The sequence below is a fragment of the Rattus rattus genome, chromosome 4 (assembly GCF_011064425.1).
Source record: "Rattus rattus isolate New Zealand chromosome 4, Rrattus_CSIRO_v1, whole genome shotgun sequence".
In the NCBI taxonomy this organism is placed as follows: domain Eukaryota; kingdom Metazoa; phylum Chordata; class Mammalia; order Rodentia; family Muridae; genus Rattus; species Rattus rattus.
Genome location: NC_046157.1, coordinates 116,857,073 through 116,884,514, shown reverse-complemented (window position 1 = coordinate 116,884,514; position 27,442 = coordinate 116,857,073). Strand labels below are relative to the sequence as shown.

Here is a 27,442-nt window from a genome sequence, read left to right as displayed (position 1 = left end):
TTGTAACCTAAACTCAGGCTAATCCGACAGTTTCGCTCCACGCCCAGCTGGGCCCAAAACTCCAGTTCTTCTTAGATTCTCTGTACCATGGATGCCATTGCTACAGTCCTGGAGAGCAGAGATTTGGGATAGGGAACCTTGACAGAGATAGAAGGAGGTGTCTACTTCACAGTGGATGTCAGTCTGTGCTCACAAGAACAAATTGTGTGGCTACCTTTAAGTCCTTTTATGGGCTGATGTGGATTGCTGCCTGACTTAATCAGAGTCACTTTGTCTGTGAAGACAGCCACGATAGGTGGAATATTTTTGCTTAAAAAACTTTGTGTATGTCTTGCTTGCGATACGGGCTTGCTTACCTTTTGAGAAGCCTGTGTGTAGTACAGCATGGTCCCTGCCCAGTAAGAATCAGTCCCTTGCATCACTGACATCAAACAAAGCCGTAAAACCAGTTCTCCTCTTAGGCTGCAATGGGAAAACAGGAGCCTACTTCTAATAAATGTTTTATTGGATCATGCAAGTCCCTCAGGAAGCAGGCCCACATTCTTCTCTGGGTACCTGGTCTCTACCTCGTAGCCATCTCAATCACTTACCATTCACAGCCTCTTCCTCATAATTTGAGAGTCTGATGTCATCTGGTGTTCTCCTGGGCACCTTGGTGTCTTCTCCTGCGATGAAGTCATACTCCGGGAACTTGGAAACTGCTGCCTTGGGCTTCTGGGTTGACCCAGAAGGTCATGAGCAAGACAATGGCCCATTGAAAAGGTAGATTCCTAGTTAGATGCAATAATGAAAAATGTTGGCCTCCACAAATATTTTTGGAAGATTTGTGAAACAAATGAATGGGCAAGTCACCATTTTTGTGTGCTGGGGGGCAGAGGCTGTTTCCAAGTATTTAGATGGAGAGAGAAAACAAAGCAACCCAGGCTGTTCAACATTTCCAGGCTCCCCTTACCTGCTGCCATCACCCCCTTCACTGTCAGGGCATGGACCACACCTCAAAAAACAAAAACGAAATAAAAAACCTGACATTGTGCTGTCACACACATAAATTCAGACCCCAAGCCGTCCTGTGATGCTGTCTGGGGATGCTGCTTCCACCTCCCCTCTCCACAGTGTCTGCCTCTGCACATTCAGTCCCATCTCTGCCCCGCACGCCTACCTCTCAGTCTTCCCTCCGTGGCCTGAGTGATCGGTAGACTCAAAGTCCGTGCTTCATGTGGGATTTTATCTTCTAGGTCGCCATGTTTCCTTCCTGTCCTATGTGTGACAGTGTTCTTCTTCTTTCCCTCTTTTCAGTGCCCATTCATTTGCTCTCTTAGCTCACAGCCAGCTGACATTTCCTCATACAATCTTCCTTTTCCTCAAGTTTGGTAAAATGTCCTTCCGAGGGTCTTGCCTAGCACCTCAGTGGTTGACATTGCCTGTTTATTTGCCCGAGTCCATGTCTTTGTTGCAGAAACGCTGCCTCTCTTGGTCACTGCTGTAGCTCTAAATCTTATCAGAACGTTGACCTTGTAGCAAATCCTCTGGATCGATGGTTTTGTCGCCGCTGAACTGGTGGGATCAAAGCGAAGCCGTCAATCCCACCAGCCAAGGCCTTTGCCACTTAGCTGCACTCCAACCTGTCTAAATAGTTGTTGCATAAATTAATCCATCCATAAATAAATGAAGCATTTTAAGACAAAAATGTGAATTTTAACTGAGTAGCGAAAGGTATGTCACTCAGTACAGTACTGGAAGGTACTTTACTAAGTACTATGTACTAAGTATTAAGTGCTAAGATACATGGTCATTGAATCTCTGTCTACCCTAAACTTTTTGAAAACGCATTTATAAAAGTCATTTCTATAATCAGCCCCCTCCCCCCTTTCTTCACCCTCCCCCCTTCTATCCGAGCCGCTGGTCAAGTCTTTCTGCAAAGGTCCCTGACCGTGGCAGCACATGCTCTCCTACCTTGTGATTCTGGTTTTGATCGTGAGGTCAGTGGAGGAAAGCACGGTCATCAGTCTGACTCTAGGACTTGACTGACAGCATTATTTGCCAGGCCTCTCTGGAGCCCCATCCACACCATGTAAAGACCATACCTGGACTGACCAGCCATCCTGAACTGTATGTACCCCTTTTCATGTGGGTAGGTACACTGCGGCATACAAGTCCTTCCTAACCGACGAATTTCAGATTAATAAAAGACAGGAACAAATGAGGATGAGAGTGTCAGGGGTATAGCCCCCTAACTCCATGCTGAGTTTAGTTCAGTCCAGCCCAGCTGACCCCACAAAACCTGAGCACTTAGTTATCAGATTGCTTTTATGTTCTAGAAGAACTCACGTTTGATGTATTTCACTGTTTACGGGCATATCATACCAATCCCTTACTTAATTGCACAGTGTCCATGCTTGCAAGCAGTGAAGGCAGAAGGAACGCGTCCACTTTCTCAAACCATCCTGACTGAACACGTGAGAAGTTAACTGAGCTTCGGAACATTAACTGTTTACACTCCAAGCCAGACTGGCCACCAAGCTTTGCCACCCTAGCGGCGCCTCCCAAAGCTGCTACTGCTGCAGCTGTGACCCCAGCTCAAGGCCTCTCCTTGGACCACTCTCCGAGGTCACAGATCACAGGAGGCTCTAAAGGCCACAAGGTAAGCCACGTCGGGTCCCTTGTTTTGCCAAAGTGGGAGTGGGACAGCTTGAACTCTCAAGGTTGCATTAGAGGAATTTAGACTGTACCTCTTTTCCTGAGGCACACAGAGGAGCCGATCAGGAGCAGCATGAGAGTCCTGGGAGAAGGAGCTAAGCAGGGGATCAATGTGCCACAGAACGCTATTCCTTCCTATACCGGCAAGTTTCTAATTAAGACAGACATAATTTCTGTTTGCTTATTTTGTCCATAAAATACATAGTAACTGTATGCATAGTAATTGTCGTTAAGGGGTATTGGGAAAGTCTCTACTCTACGACTTGACATATAAATGATATGACTTATTTGAGAGACAATGTGGTAATTACTTTTAAGCTTAAAATGGACTTGGAGAGGCTGAAGGAGGAGGAGGAAGGGGAGAAAGAGGAGGAGGAAAAGGAAGAAGAGGAGGAGAAGGAAGAGGAGGAGGAGGAGGAAGAGGAGAAAGAGTAGGAAAAGGAGGAAGAGGAGGAGGAAGGAAGAGGAGGAGGAGGAAGAGGAGGAGGAGGAGGGGGATAAGATCCAGGTCAGCTGAGACTACATATTGAATCTCTCTCTCTCTCTCTCTCTCTCTCTCTCTCTCTCTCTCTCTCTCTCTCTCTCTCTCACTCTCCTCCCCACCCCTCCACAACACCCACAACCCCGAAGAACCTCTTTGAGCCCATAACTGACCTTCCAGGATTCTACCTATAATTTTCACAATGACTCCTTTCCAACAGACTTGCAGAGACGATCTGGACAGTACTGTCTGTACACAAGATGACAAAAACCAGTAGAGACATTACCAGATCAGTTGTGGTTATGATTCATAATATAAGAATTTTATGCATGAGTTTTCTGTTGTGAATTATATATATTTGGCTACAAAGTCAAGAGGAATCTTGAATTCGAATACACTAGAGATTGACTTCATTGTTGCCGATGCTAAGTTAGAACAATCAGTTTGATCGAGTGCTGGGTATGTAACTCAGTGACAGGGCACAGACTCACTACATACGGGAACATGGGGTGACCACCTGGCTCAGATCTGTTGAGCCACACAGGAAAAATGTTGAGTTGAATGTGAGGAAAGGGAAAACTTAGTCACTGTATTAACTCCGTGTTTAAGCAGTTATCTTATCCTAAAGTTAATAGTTCAACACTAATAAATGCAAATATGTTATTTTTCTGTGTCAGCAGTTAACCAGACAGAAAGGACTCATCTAGATGGGAAGGGGAGCCAAACATGTCTGGCCAGGTTTTCGATTCCTAAGCTTCCAATTTTGGTATCTGAGGGACACCAATCTCCTGGAGGGATGGTGGCTTCAGAATATGCTGGGAATGTTAAGCAGCAGAGTGGTATGGCTGGACTTCATTTGTACATATTTACTCCTGGCTATACACACTCAGGGGTGTATGTGTGTGTGTGTGTGTGTGTGTGTGTGTGTGTGTGTGTGTGTGTGTGTGTGTGTCCTCACCTATGTCTGTGTGAATGCAGGTCAGAGGTTGTCTTCCAATCACTTCTCCGTCTTCTTTCTGCTATAGAGCTTTTGGTACAGAGCCATTGGTTGGCTGGACTAGCTGGCCATCAAGCCTCTGGCCCCTGTCTGACTTTATATTAGTTCTAGGGGCATGAACTCAGTCCTCAGACTTGTACAGAGAGCACCTTTCCCACTGTGCTTTTCCACAGACCCTAGGAATTCCATTTTCAGATATTAATCCATGTCTGGTACCAACCACTTATTTGACATTGAAAACAGAACGAGCGGGCAAGCAAACCATTATTTCCCCGACTAAGTGTGTAGTCGATGGGCAAGACCTACCCGTGTAGGTCAATGGTCGACGCACATACCATGTTCAGCAATATCTCTAGATTTTAACTCTTCCCAAATGCATCTATTTCTGACTGCACTTGAAGTTTCATGTTTGTTTGGGGTTTTTTTTTAGGCTGTAAGTATGGAAAATACTAAGCTGTACCCTTTTCCATAGCTGTCCTTGCACAGTGTCCCTCACTTCGACCAGAGTTGAAATCATGTACATACTGAAGAGCTGGCATGCTCCACAGTGCTTTCCTCGGGGTTACAAGCCTAGCAAATACAAACACAGTTATCTGAATCAAGGGACTGCTGTTCAGAGTAAAGCACGAGTACGTGTCCTTTGTTGAGCTGAGATTTGATTTTACCTGGGAACCTCATCAGGAAAAACAACTGAAAAGAGATTCTTAGTAAACGTTGTGCTAAGATACTCTATCCTCTCCACAAAATATCCAGCCTTAATTCTGGAAGTGTTTGTCAGAAGTGTATGACTCAACCAGCTTTGTATGAGTCTGTCCAGCGCTTCATCAGATTGTTAACGTCTCAGTTTAAGGCCACAGGTGAGGCCAGTGAGGGCGGGTTGCACACGATACTGTGGTTCTGCGTATTCTTTACCTCTCCGTGGGCTCTATTTTTCTTTGTTTCCCTTCCTCCTGTGGATTCTGCTTTATTATTGTTATCTTCTTTGGTTCTGTATCATTTTTAGCACTCTTTAAAAGACTGGGGGAGGAGGTGTGCAAGAAAAATAAACAGGCAAAGCCTGCAGCCTTACGAAAATAGCCTTGTAATTTGATATGGAAGCTGTTGTTTTGAATTCCACGGACAATGGTTTGCAGCTCCAGGTCTTCATCTTGCTGCTTGAAGGAGCACAGCCTAGTCTGACGGTGTTCTCGGAAACAAAGCCCCACCAAGGACTGGGAAGCAAGGGTGAGTATGTTTTCATTCCTCGCCCTCTCAGAGGAAAGAGTATGCCAATTCTGTTATTGATACTTCCCGGTGCTTCCTTTTCTACAAGCCCTATTGCCACCTCTAAAGTCATCCTCAGTCCTTTAAAACAGTATCAGTATTAATGTGACCTCTACATTCAAATAAATATCTCGTCTCCTGGGGTTCTTCCCCCTTCTCTTTTAACCTTTATTGGTTCTCAGATAAGCAAATCCGCACTTCCTTGTTCAATGGGGAAACACGATCACAGCCCATGTGGGATCTCTTATGTGCAGCGCAGCCCTGGGAATGAAGTTAATTGTGCAGAAAGTTAACCAGTTCAGCCAGTGCGAAGGCTGAAGGCGGAGTGCTGTTTGAAGCATCTCAAGGCTCCCAGTTGTTCAGTCATCTCTAGCATCAGGGTTTATGGAGTGGTGGTGATATATCCCTCTCTTCCTTTCTAGGATCGAGTGTTCTTGCACCTAACTTTAAAAATAACTGTCACTTAAAATATGTAATCAAAGACAGTCTCATTCATTTCGCCTAACTTCACAAAGAGAACAGAGAAAGTTGGAGAGGTGGGAACCCCAGCAACGGCAACATCCGTCCATCCACAACTAGTAACAAATGGTAATAAAAATAAAAGCACTAAGAACAGCTTAGAAAGCTAAAGTACCCTTTTCTGCTCACATATGGAGTCAAGGGCTGAAGTGATGGTTTGCTTGCTAAAGTAAACTTGAAAGGACCTGAGCTCAGATTCTCTGAGACCCATGCAAAAAAAAATGGATGTGTGCCTGTAATCCTTCCCCTGAAGTGGCAGAAACAATTAGGATCCCCAGTGGGTGAGCTCTAGGTTCAATGGGAGACTCTGTCTCCAAATGTGGAGAGCTATAGAGAACACCTCATATCAAGCTCGGGCCTCTCAACTCAAAAAAACATGCGCGCGCACGCGCGCGCGCGCGCACACACACACACACACACACACACACACACATCACACACAGGAGCACACAACTAAAGGTATCCACATGCAAAATAAGTAACCAGGATAGAGAGCATGTTAGATACCACAATACAGGCTGATGTGCAACACAAAACTTTCAATTATTTGAATAATGGCAAACAAGTAAAATCATTTAAGGTAGCGATGCCTGGTCCCTGAATATAGTCACAGAAAGAAAAGCTCAGACAAGGAGACAGGCTGAGCTGTGCTTTCACACAGACACCAGTGGTGCGGATCCTTCTCCTTTCCAAATGTCCTTGGCTATTGAGCTCTAGATTGGCCAGAGCTCATATTTCAATGTGAACATCACTGTCATTAGAATCTGTCTGCACACTGCACTTTCTGGTTTCATCAACAGGGGTCGCTGTGGCACTATTACTAGTAAAGGTCCACCCAGCCTGCCGAACAATGGGATCCTGCATTCAGTCAGTCAACAACCATCTATTGCATGGCATGAAACAACACTACCAGGCAGTAGGGATAAGAAGGTATGAGAAGCAGGCAGTCTGGACATACTGAAAAGAGGAGGAAGAGAAAAAAGAAGAGAGGGTTAAACATACTGAAACAAAAGTACAGGTGAGACCATTGGCAAACGCATCAATAGCCTTCTCAGTCTCCATACACTGAATACATACATCGAAGGACAATTTCAAAGAATCACATTAAAAGAACAAATCACCAGGAATCTCAATTTTGAGAAATAAACCAACATGTTGTTATTAATCTTCATGAAGGGGGTTGCCCTGCAGCCATCAAGTTTCTCAGCCACATTTGGGGATATGTTGAAAATGCCTGTCTCAAATCAGTGCCACCCAATGCTTGGAGAGCTGTTGAAATCGTTTGGTTCTCCCACAGAGCCAGGTTGACAGCCACGATAAAGGAACTTTTCCCTCCAATGTCTTCAGTTAGGATCATCACTTGGATACCAACATTGAAAAGGGAGTTTGATGAATGGCCTTTGAAACTATGTCAGGGAAGTGGTGGCATCATTTAGTTGGAAACAGATTACATAGGCTGAGTACATAGGAAGAGCCCTTTGGCACTTCCCTTTAAGGAAATGGAGTCGTTTCCAGCTTCTACCCTTTAGAACACTGCCAGCCATTATCTGTGGGTCGTGAGAACAAGAACCAGCTTAATGTCAATAGAGTTGAAGGTACTCTTTCAGTGGCTAACTTCTTTCGCCCGATTAACTAAGCAAACGGAACGAAAGGTAGTTTGATTAGCTTTGGGTTCCACTGAGATAAATGGCCTCCCTCTCAGAGGTTTGGTCCAGAACAGAAATTGTCTCTACCTCCCCACCCTGGTTTACAATTGATAACAAGCCCTGATTGTGGCAGGGAAGTGGCTATCCAGCACAGTCTTGGTTCTCATTACAAGGGTAGGTGAATGACCTTGCTTTATGACTTCGTTCTCAGAGGAAATGGCACCTCTTCACAAGGGTCAGCCTGGGGAGAAGGCTTAGTGGGTAAAACGCTCACTATCATGAATGATGCGGACCTGTGCTCAGATCTGCAGCACTCACATAAATAGCTAGGTGTGGTAACACCCATCGGAGACCCCAGTACTTGGGAGTACACATAGGATATCTCCAGACAGGGCTGGTCAGCCAGTGAGCTCTAGGCTCACAGGTTCAGTGAGAGATCCCATCTCAAAATCACAAGGTGGAGCAGACAAACAAATAATAATAAAGACAAATAAATAAAATAAATAAAAAGTAAGAAAGAGCTCCAGACCATTGTGCTCTACATAGTAGGTGTCAGGCCAACCAAAGCAACAACATAAGGAAACCCTGTCATTGAAAAACAAGAGAGAAAGAAAGAAAGAAAGAAAGGAAGAAAGAAAGAAAGAGAAAGAAAGAAAGAAAAAAGAGTACAGAATGATTGATCACACGCCCTATATAGACACTTAGTCTCCATGTATGTACACATACCTTCATGTACATGTGCACACACAAGAACATAGGAACATATAATACACATATACCACACACACAGATACACACACACACACACACATGTATGCACACACTTATGCCAACATACACATATGAAAATAAAAATGTGTAAGCAAGGGGAAAAGGGTCCATCCTTATTCATAGTAAATGATGCCGATGGAAAACGAATCCGTTTCTTCTAGCGAATTACTTTTAAGCTCAAAGCGGCTAGCGCTGGTGAACACATACACAGAACCTCTACTTCCTGCTGCTGTTTAGGACCACAGAAACGGGCAGAAACTGGTTGAGAAATCAATATGACAGTAGTTACAGCAGCCATAAGGAACTCAAACCTTAAGTAGCAGCAACTGGTGATGGGATGTTAGTCTGACGTGCTTTTAATATCTGAGTCTACTTAGTGAGAGGGAAACATTTCTATAAAATTATAGAACTAGGGCAGATGTGGTATCCCTGCCTTTAATCAGAGCATTTGCCTAGAGTTCAAGACTAGACCGTGTTGTAGAGTGAGTTCTAGGCCAACCTACACTACAAAACAGAATCCTATCTCAGAAAAACAAAACCAGAACTATTTGTAATTTCAGAGTAAATCCACTGTACTGTCTGGTTTTCTGTGTCAACTCAATACAAGCTAGAGTCATCGGAGAGGAAGGAGACGCTCACGAGGGAACGCCTCCATGAGATCCAGGTGTAAGGCATTTTCTCAATTAGTGATCGAGGAGGGAGGGCCCAGCCCATCATGTTTGGTGCCATCCCTGGGCTGGTAGTCCTGGGTTCTATAAGGAAGCAGGCTTGAGCAAGCCAGGGGAGCAAGCCAGTAAGCAGCACCCCTCCATGGCCTCTGCATCAGTTTCTGCCTCCAGGTTCCTGCCCTGTTTGAATTCCTGTCCTGACTTCCGTCGATGAGGAAAGGTGCTGAGGAAGTGTAAGCTGAATAAACCCTGTCCTCCCCAACTTGCTTTTGGTGACGGCATTTATTTCATCACAGGGATAGAAAGCCTAAGACATCCATGAAACATTATAACATTCTGTTCAAATCTGAAAGCAGGGGAAGGTATACAGTTATTTAACCATCAACAAAGTTACCCAGAATGTAATTAAATCTGCATGACAAATTATACACAGTGCAAATGATCGCACTGTACACATTATCATATCCTGCAGGCTAAATCCATTATTTCCATGATTCGAAGTTTATCTCTGCAGCAGCATAAAGAGATTGGAGTTGGGGTTGGGGATTTAGCTCAACAGTAGAGCGCTTGCCTGGCAAGCGCAAGGCCCTGGGTTCGGTCCCCAGCTCTGAAAAAAAAAAAAAAAGAGATTGGAGTTCAGGAAGAAAGACGAGAAACTTCCTAGGCTAGGAATGCACGCTGTGACATCACAGAGCTGATTCCACACTTATTCAAATTAGCCAGCGTCTGCTCGACAGCCGCCCTGACCCTCCCTCCCAGGCATACACTTTAATATCATGCAACTATGCTGTGTTTATGGGCACAGAACGTGGATGAGAAAAGAAATAAAAGCCAGACTGATGGGCGAGCTGTGCCGAGAATTAGCTTGGAAGGATAATGTCCCCAAGTGCTTGTTGCTGGGTTTAATGACAGCGACAGCTTTATGACATGTAAGTGTTGTGCCAAGCCTCTGTAAAGTAAGAGACAATTGTGACAGCATCTAAACTAGTCACTGCGGAGAGAAGCTATGAGAAGGGAAATGACCATCCGCGGAGAAAATGGACGCTGCACTGAAGAAGTGTTTTAACCCCAGCCTTTTACTCTCTGCACTGTTGCCCTCCGTTCTGTCTTGGTTTATACCCAGGATCAGAGATTTAGAATAAAAATCCCATCTCAACACACCCTACCTCCCCCATTCAAAGTAAGCCGCTTTGTTTAATGAAGAACCCTTGGCTTGCACCCCAATGTCTACTAACTTCTTCTGGGGTGCCATACACGATACAAGGTCTAATAACCATATGGAGTAGCTATTGTGTCTGAAGGATTGAGGCACAGCTGGATTATGTGAGCCTGGCATGGTGACACACATTTGTAACCCCAGTCTTTAATAGGACTGAAGTGAGTTGGAGGTCAACCTAAGTCACATAAGAAAACCCAATAAAAAAACAGGAAATAAAAATGGAGAGAGAGCTGTGAGGGGGTGGGGGGAGAGAAAGGAAGAAGAAAGAAAGAAAGAAAGAAAGAAAGAAAGAAAGAAAGAAAGAAAGAAAGAAAGAAAGAAAGAAAGAAAGGGAATCTAGACACAAACCTTTAGGCTGTGTGAATTGAGTGCCAACCTTTACTAGAGATTTACTTGCGGATTCCACCCCTTAGGGAGTTTGACACTGTCTCCCAAACACAGCCCACCGCCAGCTCTCCTGCAGCATCTATAGACAAGCTTTTGTCTCCCGTGTATACCAAAAGCTCCCAGAATGCTCCATTCTCCTCATCGCTCCAAGAATGCTCCATTCCAGTCACCACACCCAATGCTTACAGATATGCTTAGGTTTCTAGTTACATGTGTGTTCTAGTAGTAATGTGTGGTGCTAGTCAGCTTGCACTGAAGGCAGTGGAGGCAGAAACAGGTAACGAAAAGTAAACCCCGCTGGAAAAGACTGTCCTTGCTTCCTTCCAACCTAGGCGCCAATTCATATACTTAATTTTTCTTAATTTCCTCAGGGGTGCAACAGACATGAGATCCCATAAATATTCTTCAATTCCACAGACTCTGAGAAACCACTGTGATTACTAGAGACCAGGGATGAATGCTAGGGGTGGCAGGGCCGGCGTAAGGGAAGAGGTGGGTCAGTGGATCCCAGGTCACGGGGCAGCAGCAAGCACCATATGGGCAATGGCGCCATGACTTGCAGCATAATATGCTGAACACATTGAAAAGCTATCATTTGGAAGGTGTTTTTCTTTCCTCTGTTGGTTTTTTTTTTTGTTTGTTTGTTTTAATTGGGGAGAGGACCTGTCTGTTTGTTTTGACAACAGATGATAGTCTGGAGAAATAAATATTTTATCTCGATATAAATTCTACATAATATACACATATATCAGGACCCTACATTCTCCATTCGTATAATCCTTTCTCCCTATCCAACTGATTCTACTGGAAGCCCTCCAAGGAGAGGGGCAGCTTAAAATTGTGTAGAAAAAAAATCACGAGTGCATATTTCCTCTATCTTTGAAAGTCACTCTCGGGTTGATTCTGGAGACTCATGTGGTGAGATGAGTTTCCCTTCCACTTCATACTCCAACTGCTTGTTCTCTTTCAGTTCAAGTTCAGCTACAGTTCTGGCCAGGCCTTGTTTCAGTTTATATCTGTACACCGATCTGTGTACATTTCCCATTTCCATTTAGGAATTTCCCCCCTGGGATGGCAGGAGGGTCCCTCTCCCAGCTACAAGCTGCTTCCACCACTTTGATGGCTGAAAAACATTTTCTCAAAATAAAAAAGAAAGTGTTCAAATTCTAGTGCTTGAAGAACTTCTAGGGACCCAAGTGCTTATTCCGAACATCCCTAATGATGTGTTTTTGATAGAGTAAGGGGCAGAGGGGTCTAGAGAGAGGTACATGGAGGAGGAAGGATTGTATCACGTCAGACAACCTCAATTCTCCTATAATTTCCCCAGGCCCACCTCTGCTATTGGACTCTGCACCCCGACAGGAAGAAAAGAGCCATTTGAAGCTGATGGCTGTGTACTCTGAGAACCAAGGGACTACAGCTAAAGGAACCCTGTGCTCAACCCCTGGCCCACTAGATGAAGACCAGCAAGCTGATTTGTCCATAGAGCCTTTTTCCTGCTCATGTGACACGTCTCTGTGCTCTGCAGAGAAGAACTCCGAGCAAGGCATTCTATTCTTGCTGTTCCGTACCTCCTCCTGCTCTGAGCTAATTAAGGGTCACTTCGGGATTTCCAGAGTTTTCTTTGGTGGCTTCAGAGGGGAAAGATAGGAGGTGGCTTTGAACAAACAGGAACCTCACCCATAAAGCCAATCTAGAATTTCAACCTCAGTTCTTGTGCCAGCTGAAGCGTCACGTGGGACAGGAGCAGCGCACTGTGCCAGGGAATTTGCCCTTAGGGAAAGACAAAACCCCAAGAGCAAGGATACACACACACACACACACACACACACACACACACACACACACACACACACAAAGTTAATCTCCGAAACACTAGTCATACTGGCTTACAGAGACAAACATGCCCTGAGCCCTAATTCCATATCACGGACGATAACAAGACCAAACACTGGGCTCCAAATCCCTCAGCTAGAAAGGTGAATTGTGTGCTTAAATATACAGTTGGTGTGCTTCAAGTTATCGGCGGGCCACTTGTCTCTCCAAGGTTGTCTGATGCTCCCAAAGACGGCTCTGGATTGCCCTGAGTCTGCTGTTACCAGCACACACCAAGTTACAGCTCCCTTTGTGGGCTTTAGACACATGTAACAAGTTATTCTATCCAAACTCCCATGTGACCATCACCAGGTCTGAAGGCATAGTCTAGGAGAATTTGAAAGGGTCAAACAGAAAAGTCACACAGACAAACTTAGCATGAGATTGGCTCCCCTTAGATACTCGTCTTTCAGAGGGCTGGCTAGTATATGGGGAAAATATATTTTGGAGGCATTTTCTATGCCTTGAAAAAGTCAGGAACACTGACTGAAGCTACACCATCCAACACCCTGTTCATCCTATAAAGTTTTCAGCCTAACTTCAAAATAGCTCATAGTTCTAGCTCAGTTCAGTTCTAGCACAGTTTGTCCTTCATTCTTAAAAATCATTTTAATTGTCTTGTCCACAGATGATCCTTGGCTTGTAATGAGGTTATATCTCAATAAACACTGTGTTCAGTTGAAAACATCATGCAAAGTTAACATGTAAGCATCATAGCTCAGCCTTCCTATATTAAATATACCCAGAGTACTTGCTTGAGCTAGGCAAAGTCATCTTAAACAAAGCCCACCCTTACGGCATTGAAATTATTACAGGATGTAGCTGTGTTGGGATAGCAGCCTTCTAGTCTCTCCTCCTTCCATAGCTATGTGCCAAGTATTTCTAGCCTCAGAAAAGCTCCAAACTGAAAATTTGAAATGGCCTCTTTCTACTTTATGTGAATGACTTTGCACTGTCTGCCATAAAGTTACAAACTAGTTCGTTAGCGCACAGGGTAGCACATGGCTGTGTGTGCTCTAGATTTGGGAGGCAAAATCAGCAGGGTTGTGAACTTGAGGCCAACCTGGGCTACATGGCAACACTAGCTTACAAAAGCAAAGCAACAGTTTACTTCATAAGTGGATGAACATTTCGTGGGAAGAAAAACTTCTCCTAACATTTCAAAACCGATTTTTAGAGATTAGTATATATAACCAAAATCTTGAAATGTCTGATCTGTCAAACATTGGTAAACTAAACACTTCCTAAAGTTCCTATTGCTGCTGTTAACCTACTAAAGTAGCTACTTAAAAAGTCATGGGTCTGGAGCTGGAGAGATGGACCCAGCAATTTGGAGTACTTTATGCTCTTCCAGGAGACTCTGGAGTCAGGAGTGGGACTGGGGGAGGGGTGTTGATTCCAAGCACCTGGTTCACAACCACTGATAACTCCAGTTCTGGGGGATCTGCTGACCTCTTCTACTTTCCATATGAACCATGTTGTGTGCACGCATACATGTAGGCAAACAATGGAGTAAAACCAATCTTTAAAAATCATGGGTCTATTTCATTATCTTGAATGCTTACCTTGAATTGGGATTTCTGGGCAATCTCTTGTCTCTGTTGAAAATGTCAAGTCATTTGGAAACACAAAGGAGCAATCCTGGGTAGACTTCTTGTTTCGAAGCTATTAATGCCACTCCATGGTTCTCTCAAATATTTGCTTATTTGCTTTAAAATCATCCAGCTCCTGAAAGGCATTTATTCATTAAGGAAATGGTGACGGTGTCCCATATGTTTGGGCTTACTTTTCAATGAAGTTTTATTGAGAGAATTTTATCAGACAGTCTTGGACTCACTAGTGTTTAAGACTAATTGCACGGGAAGTATCTGCATCAGAGATTTAATTTTCTTTGTTTTTCCTTGACTCTCTTTTGAAGGTAAGGATCCTTAAAACTTATTTTCCTACTGTTAAAGAACTTTGGGACCTCCAGTACAGGATGGCGGCTAAGAAGTATGCTCTAGGGAGCTCTGGGGAAGAGGAGCGTCAAGGCAATAGAGCAGTAAGCGAAGCTAGAAGAAGGAAGAGAAGGAGACTGGAAATCAGGAAGAATGCAGCAGAGTCACTGAAACAGAGGGAGGTATTAAGTCAACTCATAAAAAAGTACCAGTCTAGGCCAGATTGTCCAGAGGGAGGGCAACCTTAACCCCCAATCACCCAGACAGCCGCCGTGACTTGACAACATACTGCTCAACCTAGCACCAGGAGAAGTCCACAGCTGCTTTTAAAGCATCAGAGAAAGTGTCTCAGAATGGTAGAGCCAGGCGCTACCTTGAGAGAGGGCCTACTATTTCAACAGAGACAGATGCTCTAGAGAGGGGCAGCTACAATTCAGCCAGCCCAGGACTACCGTGCTGTAGTTCCTAGGGGTGGAGATAGCTAAGCAAGGCAAGCACAGAGAAAGGGAGAGGCAGATGGAGACCTGCTGAGAGGTCTTGGCAGTGAGAAGCTTGGATTGTGGAGGATATGGTGATGAGCAGCCTCACCCTCTGTTGGGCGGAGGGAGCTACGTTGCCTGTGGAGTGCTGTAAGAACTAAGAGTTCCAGAGTCATGGTCAGTGGGTGTCTCTTTGTCCTTCGCCTCCTCCCTCTCCTGGATGGTTCATAGTATGGCTGGGTCTGGAAGTACCAAGACGATTGGCCAGAATGCCCATTGTCTTTAGGCTTCCTCTTGCCATGTAAGAAGTTCTGTTTATGTTAGCTGCTCTCCAGTGCACTTGAGGGATACTCTTAGCTTAGACATTTGCTGCTCTTGGGTGTATAAGCTGGGTGCTTCTGAAGAGACTAGCAACCTGCTCAACCCACAGACAACAAAGCCCACCAAGTCAGTGGTCCTGCATGCACAGAGAGGGGAAGTTTCTATAGCAACAGTTCTCAATATGTGGCTCGAAACCTTTCGACAGGGTCACAGCATTAGGAAGGTTGTTCTATAGCAAATGTAATGCTCATTGTGACAAAATAACCCTGGCCTTTTCAATGCTCAATACACCTACAGCACCAACTAGAGGAACTGCAGTAAACTTTAGCTGGCACTCCTCCTTGCTTGAAAGGTTCCAATACCAGGGGCTAGTGCAAGAAACTTCCAGTTCATGGCCTTTTAAAAGATCAGCTTACTGTTTTGTTTTTTAACCTCTATTTTAGAATTCTTCCTATTTCACATTATTTAAGAAGAAATTATTTTCCTTGCCTCTTCTTATTCTAGTTTTATTTACCACTCTATTTTATGAACCAGCTTTCTTGTCTCCCTGACTCTCACATTGAACAAAAGTTACTGAAATGAATCAAAGATCTTAATGTAAGATGTGAAAATTTGAACCTATTAGAGGAAAATGGACACACTTCAAAGCACAGGCATAGTCGATGGCTTTTTAGACTCTAATAATGCATGTTATTATCATATTGAGAACTGGCAGATGAGATTACATGAAATTAAAAAGCTTCTGCACAGTAATGGAAGCCATTTCTAGAATGAGAAGGCATTTTAGATAATGGGAGAATGTCTTTACTAGCTAGTGATCCAACAAGAGACACATCCAGAATATATAGAGAAATAAAAAAGCAAGCACAGCATGAAAAGTAACTCAGTGGATAAATGGACAAAGGAAATGAATAGACAGTTCTCAAAGATGTACTATAAATGCTCAATAAATTCACAGAGGAGACATTTATTCCAGTTTCATTTCTGTTATTATTAAATACCCTGACTACAGGCAACTCTGGGGAGACGGGATTCCTTGGGTTTATACTTCCAGGTGAAGTTCATTGTTTGGGGGAAAGACAAGGCAGGAATTTAAGCATCACAACCAGATTAGAGTGGAGATGGGATACATATGTGGATTCTTGTTTATTTGCTTTTTTAATGTTCATCTAATTTTCTCAACTCCTATACTGTCCAGGGCCTAGCCCCCAAGATAGTACTGCTCACAAAAGGCTGGGTCTTCCCGACTAAGTTAGCAATCAAGATAACCCCCCCTTGACACAGCCTTTGGCCAACCTGATATTAATAATTCCTCAGTAGAGGCTTTCTTCTCAGGTAATTGGGCAAGTTGACATTTAAAAGTAACCATCAGTGTCCAACATGTTTACCCATAGGGGATATGAAAGTAAGTGTCCATGTCATCACAGTCAATATGGCTATCAACAAAATGTCCAAGCTGTGGATTCTACAAGCCATAATACCAAGCTGGGAGGTGGTATTAAACTACTTGCAAGACAGTGGCATGATTGTTATGGAGTTACCCAATTGTTTTCTGACTGGATTTGAGGCCTGCTCTAAGGAGCAGAATCCACGTTTGGTTCTTTCAACCTGGTCAAGACACATGAACATTAGGGGGAGAATTGTTAAAAAGAGGAGGCTCAACGGTGGTGTAAGGGGATGAGAGAGTTTAATTGGGCTGAAAATGACCAAAATATAGTGTGTGCATGCTTGAAATAGTCAAAGAGTGATGCCCACATTTTAGAAAAGCAAACAACAAGACAAAACAAATGCTGGGAACATGGCACCTATTACACTTTTAGTGTGGAAGCAAAGTCACCTCCATTAGTCTAGCCACATGGAATTCATGACTGAAGCTCCCCAAAAGGTAAACACAGAATTACCATATGATCTAGTCATTTCAGTTCTGTGCACCCATCTAAAGGAATAAATCAGTGTCATGCACCACAGAGACACCCGTACAACCATATTTCTCACTTGACTATTCATGACAACCAAACTATGGAATTAATCACAGTGCCCAGCAAAAGTAATTAGTTAGTAAAAGAGTTGAGTTAGTAAAAGATCTGTACACCCACAAGGGTACTGGTCAGGCATAAAGAAGACAAACTCATTATGTTACGGGAAACAGATGGAGCTGGAGATCATGTTAAGCAAAATAAGCTATCTTCACAAATACAAGAGTCTAGATTTTTAAAAAGTAATCAAGTAAAGAAAAAGGGGGGAGAGCTGTTTGGAAAGAATGGAGTAAGAACAAGAGAGGGTAATAAGCAGTGAATATGACCAAAGCCAGTTAGTTATTAGTATGAAGATGTTATTCAGAAACACATTACTCTGTGTAATTAATACGTGATAATAAAAGTCTTAAAAAAAAAACAAATTTTGGGTGAAGTTTTTAAGTAGTTTCTTCATTACTGATAATGTTGTTTTCTTAAATAATGGCTCCCCTCTTTACCTGAGTACTTGAGCCCAACTTTCCCAGCTACTCTGCTAAGGTTGAGATTTCGTCAATGAAAGTACTGGGCCGACCAGAGATCTATTTGAGTATGACTCATTGGAACATACCTGGGTGATAAACTACCGAGGTCCTTTGCTAATAGCTGAAGAACTGTCCCACCAGGCATTCAACAATCATGTCCCCTTCTGGTCCTTGCTGTTGTTATTTTCAACAGCACCTGCCTTGATGCCAGAAGTGAATATTAATGACTACAACATGAGAGACAGGCCAGGTTCCCTGTGTTCAGAATGGAAAGAGACAATTTCTATCAGAGATAGACACAACTAAAACATACGTCTTGCCAAAGCTTCGATACTCCTTGCTGTTTTCTGACCACTGAACCCCTTTCAATATATTAGGTATTTTTTTTTATTTTGGAATATTTTATTTACATTTCAAATGTTATCCCCTTTCCTGGTTTCCCCTCTGGAAACTCCCTATCCTATCCTCTCTTTATTTTGTCTACAAGATAAAAACCAAGGTCCTCTGAGAAAAGAGAACCTCGGTTGAGAAATCAGTTCATGAGATTGGCCTATAAGCAAATCTATGAAGATTTTCTTGAGTGTGAATTGATGTGGGAAGGCCAAGACCAACATGAGCACTGCTAACCCTAGGCTCATGATTCTGGCAGGTATAAGAAGTAGATGAAACGCATGTCTAGAGAACACACAGTGAACAACAGTCCTCTGCTTCTGTTCCTGCCTTGAGTTCCCTTCATAAGGCACACGAAGTGTAAGGCGAAACAACCCTTCTTCTGCTGGAGCCGCTTTAGCCTTGGTGTTTATCACAGTAATAGAAAGAAACTAGAACACATATCACCAATGTGTGACCTAATACATCAATGGAATGACCTAATACATCAAAGGAATGACCTAATACATCAAAGAAATGACCTAATAGACCAATTGATAACCTGATGCATCAATGGAATCACCTAATGAATTGATGGCATGGCAGAATAACCAATGTTCTTGCAGCAAATATATAGAAAATAGTGATTTAGACACCCGGAGACAAAATAGCAAAAGTATGGTACCATCCCTTTCAAGTAAAAGAAAACTGACATCAGTGTTCCCTTCTTATTGGAAGAGATAAAAGAAAGTGTTTTTAATTCAATAGCTGCTACTCAATACCAGAGTTTACATTAATATATTAGACCTCATTTATCAGATCTATAAATGTTTGCTTAGATTCCCTAGAGTACAGTCTCTAATATGAAAGCTTGTATGCAGAAATTCAATGTGATAGTTTTTCAAGAACAACACTTATGAGTTCTGAAGAAAGCAATTGTAGCCTTTCAGAGAAGTTAAAATGTAACAGACTGGCATAGAGACACAACCACCCCCACAAAATGTTCTGAAGCAGAAAAACTCATAAAGGTCTTAACTGTGGTAGGAGACACTGTCCTTTTGGTGTTTGGATATGTTTCTAGATTCATATTGCCACCATGAAGGAGGAAAGGGTGCTAGGAAAACCCTTGTCTTCCCAGAGGGCAATCTGTGAAGAGAAGAAAGACCTATCTGTCAATAGGCAATACTCCTGGAAGGTAAGAGGATGACCGTCCACAAACTGAAGGATGTGTGGTTCTCTACAGAACCCAATGCATCCTGATCTTTGTACCACTGATGGACAATAAGCTGATCATATCTAGAAGCAGCACCTATGAGATTATATTGACAGGAGAAAGATGACTGTGGTGTACCTCACTCTGTAGCTGTTCTGGAACTCTAATGATTAGAGTCCACTTTCTATGTAGTTTGCTATTCCTTATGATACTCATCTGAATGGTAAGACCCCATTGCTGGAGACACCACCATATACTTGAGTTATAAAACATGGAGAAATCAATCAAGCCGGTACCTACTTGAAAGCTTCATCCTTACTTCCAAGCTCTCATAGTGTTGGAATGTGTTATGGAAGCTACTGGAGGAGAAATGTATTCTATTCCTCATTCACACCCAGCTGTGAATTCTGTGGGCTACAACAAACACTGGCCTGGCAAGCTTTGTGCATGGGAGCTATAATGGTATGCTCATCACAGATGTAACCAACACACTTTCTAATTAGATTTAAGCCCAAGGTTGTAAGAAGGAACTTGAAACCATGATTGGTCCAAGAATCTATGGCTAGATAGATCATAAACATTAAGGGAGGACCTACTGCTATTATATTGGTAAATTGACATAGATCTAACTAATTTCTAATGGCTTGTTGTTATCTCACAGGTCCAATGCTTCTCTCAGCCCTCACCTGAGAAGCTTCTATTTGCAGCAGACTGTGATTAACCCAGGGACCAATGACTGAGCAGTGATCAGAGAACAAGAGACAGTAGATTACTCAACTCTCACTGGAATGCATTGACAGATTTCTAGGATTGGGATATAGAATATTGGGAGAGGCATAAATGTGGAGTTATAATTCAGCCCACCTAACAGAGAAGCCGTCTTCTTCAGCCTGTGTATACTGAGCTTCTGTTAGAAACTTATTTAAATGGCGAAATACACAAGCACATGAAGTACACACTCAATATCTACGTCTTGCTCACTCCGTTGATAAAACATTTCTAACTGGGCTTGGAAGTAGCTCTGTTGGTAGAGTATTTACCAATCACACACACAGTCATAAAGTCAACTCCCGGCATCACATAAATACAGCTTGGTATCCTAGCACCAAGGAGATGGAGGCAGAAGGACCAGAAGGTCCTGATCAACTTTTGCTACACAGGGAGTTTGTAGCTAGGCTGGGCTACATGAGAAACCACCTCAAAAGCCAAAACTCTCTAGGCCAGTTGAACGTCTAGACAAGCAGATCTGCACCAGATTGGCAGGATTGGAGAGTGAAGTCGTTTAGCATTGCAGCTGCTGATATACATAGACCTGACCTTAGCCATCTTGTCATTTTTGTTTGGAAGACTAGATTGCCCAATCGACTATACTACAAGCAAGGTCAGTGACTCATTTATGGCTTATATATCTGATGTACAGGTATTGAGGGATCTGGCAGATTCTTTCTCAGCTAGATAGAAAACAAAGGGATATAGATGGATCTGTCAGGCTGGGGGAACAAAATACTCAGGAAGATTCCTCAGCTAGGATCCTCTTAGTAATCACTTGAAATTTAATATATCCATCTATGTTGCAGTAAAAATAAAAAAGAAGTAGGACTGGTTCTGGCACATACCCTGGCAGTCACTAGCTCCAACTCCAACAGGCCATTGGAATTAGTGCTAATTTATCTCAGATTAGTATCTCTCCTGGCGACTCTCTGCTAGCCTCGAAGTCTCTGGTTCTAGATACCCAGTAAAATCATGGTTCTAGAAGTCAGGCAACAGCTGGCCTATCGCAGCTCCCTGACACAGATTCTGTCCACACTCCCAGCAACTGCCCCCTGTTATTTAAAGTATAAACTCCCAACTACTGGGTACAATCAAGACTCAACAAGCTATAACCCAACTTTCAGATGTATATGTTAAATTCTCAATCCACAATACATCCACACAGTAAACTTACAACCAATTGCCCATCTAGACAGCACAAAATCCTGTATGTAACTATCCTTTAAGAATAGCCATAACAGCCTGTAACATGTGCAGAGAGAAATCTTTACATCTGCCACCATGTTCTCTCTCCCTCCTCGCTCCGGTCTCCTCTCTCCTGTGTCTCTAAAACTTTTCTCCCGCCCATCCTTCCTTCTGATCCAATGACAGGCCTCCTTCTATCCTACACCTGCCTTAAACTGCATACTGACATCAACCTACACATCTAGCCTCTTTCCCATGCCATGTTCAGTCATAAAATTAAAACGAAATTAAAAGTCATGAAAGCAGAAACTAGAGTTGTGTGTGAGTTCTCCGTCATAGTTTCCTTCATAAAAACTGTTTTTTTTTTCTTTTGTTAATCAGAGATGAGCATTTAACATGCTTCAGATGTGACCAGGATACAGCCCTCATTCCTGAGCTGGCCAGCTCAGTCTCAGACTGCCGCTATAAAAGAAACAGTGATTTGCTGTCCTTATAAGAGGAATGGACTGTGAGTTTCCCCGTGAATTGCAGACACTTCTGGGTTTCATTTTCAACTTATTTTTGTTCTAAATCCTCTTGATTTTTTTTTCTTGAGACAGGGTATTGGTATATAGGCCAGTTTTTCCTTAAACTTGCAATCCCCCTGCTTCAACCTTCCAAGTATAGGGATTACTGATTACCAATGCTGGGCCTTAAAGTCCTCCAAAAGCTTACAGAACAATATCTATCTTTCTTTTCGCTCCAACAACTCTGGCTCAACACAGATCTTGCCACACCCCCTAGAGTGGCCCATACAGACCCTTCTGTATGTCTGTTGACTTTTTTACAGCTTCTGTATTTCATTTATATTTTACAAATCCAATTTATACATTGGTCTATGCCATTTAGACTTGCACAGCTCTTCTTAGGTCATGAAGATCATGTCCTCCCATGACTCAGAAAAGCCATTAAGACCCCTACCATCCCAGGTCCATGTTGAATCACAGCTCCATCAAGTCCAATGAACTGTGAATCATACCCTGTGTTCCTCCTGTGACACTTGTCCTTCCATGTAGTCTTCCAGTTTCTAATATTCATGGTGGCCATGCTGGTAATAAACAAGTGTCTCGGGTAGCTCTGAAAAGCCAATCTGCAAAGGACTTATTTCTCTCTCATGATGTAGGTTTTCTCCCAAGGAGAAAAGAGTTGCTGTGGTATTCAGTTTCTCCACGTCTACAGCCCTCAGACTGATAACAGCTTCCCCCACACCCACAGCCATGTAAGTAAGGCTGCCATGGGAACTTTTATTGCTTGATTAAAAGCTTTTTCCCCCTACTTTAAATATCTGAGAGGCAGGACACTCACTGGTTATATTATTATTCTGCATTGGGGAATTTTTAAGGTCCCCATGTGCATGCTGAACCATGGATGGTTCCTCTGTGTAAACAAGTAAGACCAGAGGGCATCTTTTATCAACTTTTATTTGTCCTGTTTTCTGACTTTTCCTGTGGCACCAACTCTCTGGATCTTAAGAAGGGCTCTTTAACCAAAACCTGGCTGTGTTATGTTTTCTTTACCTTAGCCCCCATTCCAGCCATGAAGCGTGGGTTGATCTCGTGTTTCTTCCTTCTACTTCGCTTTCCAAATAAGGCTTCCTGAATTATTTTGTTCTGTTTTGTTGTTGTTTTTGTCAATGTGACATTAACTTAAATGTATCTAGGAAGAGACAACTCTACCTGAGAAGATGTCTGTACCAGATTGCCTGCAGCCAAGTCTGTAGAGCATTTTCTCAATTAATAATAAAATGGGAGGGGCCTACCTTACAGTAGGCCATGCCATCTATTTGAAGGTTGCCCTAGGGTATATAGGAAAGTAAACTGAGCAAACCATGAGAAGCAAGCCTGGAAACATCACTTCTTATGGCCTCTGCATCAGTTCCTGCCTCCAGGTTCCTGCCTTAAGCTCCTGTTTTGAGTGGACTATAAGCTATAATAAACCCTGTCTTCCTCAATCTGCTTTTGGATATGGTATTTTATCACAGCAATAGTAAAGTAGCTCTGACAGGCTAATGTAGAGGCCATCAACCACATGTCCTCTTTCCACTGTTGTTCCTCCCTTAAGCAAGAAAGTTCTTCAGGAAGAGCTCCCAATCTTAAGTGATCAGTCATAAACATGGACTTACATACAACACTAATCATCTCAAAAGAATATATATATATATATATATATACACACACACACACACACACACACACACACACACACACACACATTATAAAAAAGAAGAAGGGATGTGGGACATGGCAAGCATTGGAGGGATGAAGAGAAATGGATATTAAGTGTGGTGTACTCAAAAACACATTCTCCAGAGAGAAAAGAGGGGTGGCAATAGGGAGAGGAAGATGGAGAGGGAAGGGAAGGGGAGGGGGAGAGGGAGAGGGAGAGAGAAAGAATGTGAGTTCTTTTTGAGAACACAGTGGAATCTACACTACAACTTGATTATGATCATGCCTTGTGCATGCTACTTTTGTGGTATTCTTTAGTTCATCAGCTCTTGTGGAAAGCACTGCCAACTTACGGAGTGGACTCCACTCACTAAGGAAACATGTGAACCCTTGTCAAGAAGATGAAGGTGGCCATCTTAGGATTCTCCTGGGTGGAAATCTCATTCTTGGACAGGTCAGATGTGGTTGCATACCCAATTACCCACTACAAGGAGCAACCACTACTACATCAAGAAGGCACACCATACTGGGAAAGGCAGCTAGCTATATTGTGATCTCCCCCTACCCCTGCCCTGGACACTCCCACTGTCACACAGATCAGCCACTGTCCCATTCACAGCACCCACTTCAAAGGTCATTTAGCCACTCCTCCATGACTCACCTTTGGTACTGTTTGTCCCTGTGTAGGCACCATTTGTATTGGGTGGCACTATTTTTGGAGAAGGGTGAACACATATATTCACCACAGATAAAGAAACAACAGATCAAAGTAACAATACCATCCAAGTCCCACTTGGTGAACCAATGAGTTTATTATGGTTTCTTACAAGAGCAGAATGACTCAAATACAGATGCAGTCTTATAAACATCTAGTTTCCTTTCCTCATTTATGCTTACAGCTTATATACTTTTGGAAAATAAGGGACCCTGTGAATCTGGTAAGGTTCAGGATCTGCCTGAACCTTGTGAGTTGTTTGCTCCCGAGTCTTAAAGAGATAATCTTTAGAACTTCTGAGTCTTAGTGAGCTCCCTTTAGGATAGAACATCTAACTTAGCCTCAATTCAGAGGAAATTGCTACACAATTTCCTACACAAGTTGCTGCAATGGTTACCACAACTTGTCAACTATCTCAGATTTAACATTATCTGAAAACTATAATCTGATACCTTGCCAATTTCCTCCTAAACCATTGTTTGTAATGCATCAAAATGAACAGCTGGCACAATGAAAGCGAAAGGCTTTGTAGGTTGACTTCTAAGGCAGACTTTCAAACATTGGTGGAGCTTACAAATCAATATAATGGCAATCCACTGGGGGGGGGTGTATTCCAAAGTCATCCACTGACAAAGCTAACAGTGACTGAATGGAAGGCACTCCCGAGAACCAGCTGTATCTGCACAGTAGCAAGGTTCTTTAAAGTCAAGCCTACTAAGAACATAAGACAAAGGAGAGATTTGAAAGAGAGGCAGACTTGAACAGTAAGCAATGTGTGGCCAGAGAAGCCAGACTTCTGGGATGGAAGTTGTTCCTGTTAGTTTTAGCAAATATAAAACTTCGGTTCCCATTACACTTCTTCACTGTCTCAGTTTTCTAGATTATTCTAAACTTCTTCAACCATTGTTGTTTAGGTATTTCACTTTTTTTTTAAAAAAGGCACTGTTGTCTTTCCATTAACAACAGTTCTGTAAATTGTACATTATAAATATGTTTTGTCTGAAGATCAACAATGGTTTATTTCAGGAAAAGAGATCTCATTCCTTTGCTTCCCAATCTAAACACATTTTTTTGTCTACTTCTAAATCTATAGCCATATCCCAAATGCCTAAATGTACAGCATTTTAAATTTTCCTTCAAACTGGTTGGACATAATATTGGTTCATTCATTAATCGATGAGCTCATTGGTTACCTATCCTTTGACAAAAGTTCACTTACACTTGAGCTTCATGTTTTTTTCTTTTATATTTTCCTATCTTCTGGCTGGATATTCTACCCCCAAAGCCCACACATGGCAAAGTTTCTTTCCTTGATTAAACATGAACCTCCTCCAAGATCAATTTATGAGCTTTCATGAGGTATCTGCCTTGGAAAAGAACCCTGCTCAGAGTTTAGTATGAAGGAACCCACAGTGCTGACATCCAGTCAGTTTTCACATCTCACCCAGCTCCATGCCAAACATCCTCCACAAAATAGTTGGTCACCTGACTCTTTTTCAACAAGAATCCTGCTAGGTCAGTTTAGCCAGAATCCAATTGACTCTGGAGGCTTCCCTTGGTGACCCCTGACCTACCTGACCAGTCCTACAGATTCTCACTTGCCTAGGCCACATTCAGAGTGCAGTCCAGTTTCCCCTCATAGCATCCCACCACAGCCTCTATACAGGCTATAACTGTCCTTAAAAGTCTTCTTTGTCATGCTTCAGCAATGATCACCGAATACTTTTTTCCCCCTTTAGCACACTCACCAGTTTATTGTCAACATATCACAAGCTATCGTCATTTTGGGAGAGGGAGCCTTAGGTAAGGAAATGCCTCCACCAGACTGGTCTGTGGGAAAACCTGTGGTCCATTTTCTTGATTGATGGTTGATGTGGGAAGGCCTAGAGAACTATGGCCTTGGGGTCCTGCGATCCATGAGAATGCAGGCTGACCAAACCACAGTGCAAGCTCCTGACTCCACGTTCCTCCTCTGTTCAATTTCTAGCCCTTACTTCCTGTGATGACAGTCTGAGGTGTGCAAGTGTGAACAAAATAAACCCTTTCCTCCCTCAAGTTGCCTTTTGGTCACAGGGTTTCATCACAGCAATAGAAAGAGCCCCTAACTAAGACATTCACCACACACTATTCACCTGTGAGGCATGGTGCTTGCCTATGTGAGGTTTTGCAATACCAAAGGGCAGGATTCAAGTTCTGACATATTTTACTCCCCTTCATCCCACTGACTCTTGGATTTCCTGTTTTTTGGTAGCCACCCACTCAAATCACTCTAGGCTCCAGAGTTCACTACACTGTGGATCTCACTGGAATCTCACATCCTTTTCAAGAGGTTGGTGGGGTGGATGCCAGTACCACAATTCAGGGATATGGAACTGACTTGAGAATTTAATGGGATCTGTCCATACCACAGAGAGCAACGAAGCCAGTGCCTAGGCTCATGTCATCTGCTCCTACATTCTTTTATGTAGCCATGTTGGGGGAGAAAGGGCCTGTAGCATCTATAACATAAGCTTTAAGAGGCCCGTGTCAGTTGGTTCAGGATAGGAAGTCACCTGCTGCAAGGTAAGTGACCTCCATAATCATGGAGAGAATTCAGAAGCCTGCAGAACTTGTGCTGTGGTGCTGAGCCTGAACAGCAGGCTGTACTCTAAGACTTGCAGATAACTTCTCAGATGGAAAACCATCTTCCCACTCTGAGTCTCCTGGGCCTACTACCCTGACTTCGTGACAGCATCACAATGGTTCCTTTCTCCTCCCAGCCCCCACACCCAGCTCCTCCCCTTCTCCCTAAGTCATCATGAAACTAACCCCAGCTAGGCAGTGCTCAATATCCCATTGTCTGTCCCTTCTCCCTGGGAGAATTTAATTACCTGTAGTCGAGGTAGATACTGTTTCTTCTTAAGTTTTCAATTTCCTTTTGGAAACAGTGTCAAAATGTGATTGCCTGGGCCCTGCCGGAAATGCAACATGCTGGGGAGAGAGACTGCGGCAACACTAGCTGCCCTGTCTACACTCAGACTTGAACTTCGTCTCTAGGGTTGTGGGTGGGGTGTGGTAAATATTGTTTATTAAACTTCATGCTTTTAGCCCCGATGGTCTGTACTGACTGACTCTGTGGCTCCATGTACCATGGGGGTCAGCAACTTCCGCTCCTACTAAGAATATGCTCTATTTGGAAGACAGAACATATATCCTGTGTCCCTCTTTCTGAATGGTGGTTTGATTTGT

At 43.1% G+C, this 27,442-nt stretch overlaps 1 long non-coding RNA gene across 2 annotated transcripts; it reads right to left on the bottom strand.

The window, feature by feature from the left end:
- LOC116898153 lies at window positions 1–27,191 on the bottom strand. Of its 2 annotated transcripts, XR_004387637.1 has the most exons (5): window positions 27,085–27,191; window positions 953–994; window positions 591–770; window positions 357–462; window positions 1–108 (listed from the first exon to the last, which is right to left on the bottom strand). It is a non-coding gene; the product is annotated as an uncharacterized LOC116898153 (long non-coding RNA). The 2 variants fall into 2 exon arrangements; XR_004387638.1 differs by lacking the exon at window positions 953–994.
- Window positions 27,192–27,442: the final 251 nt, after the last annotated feature.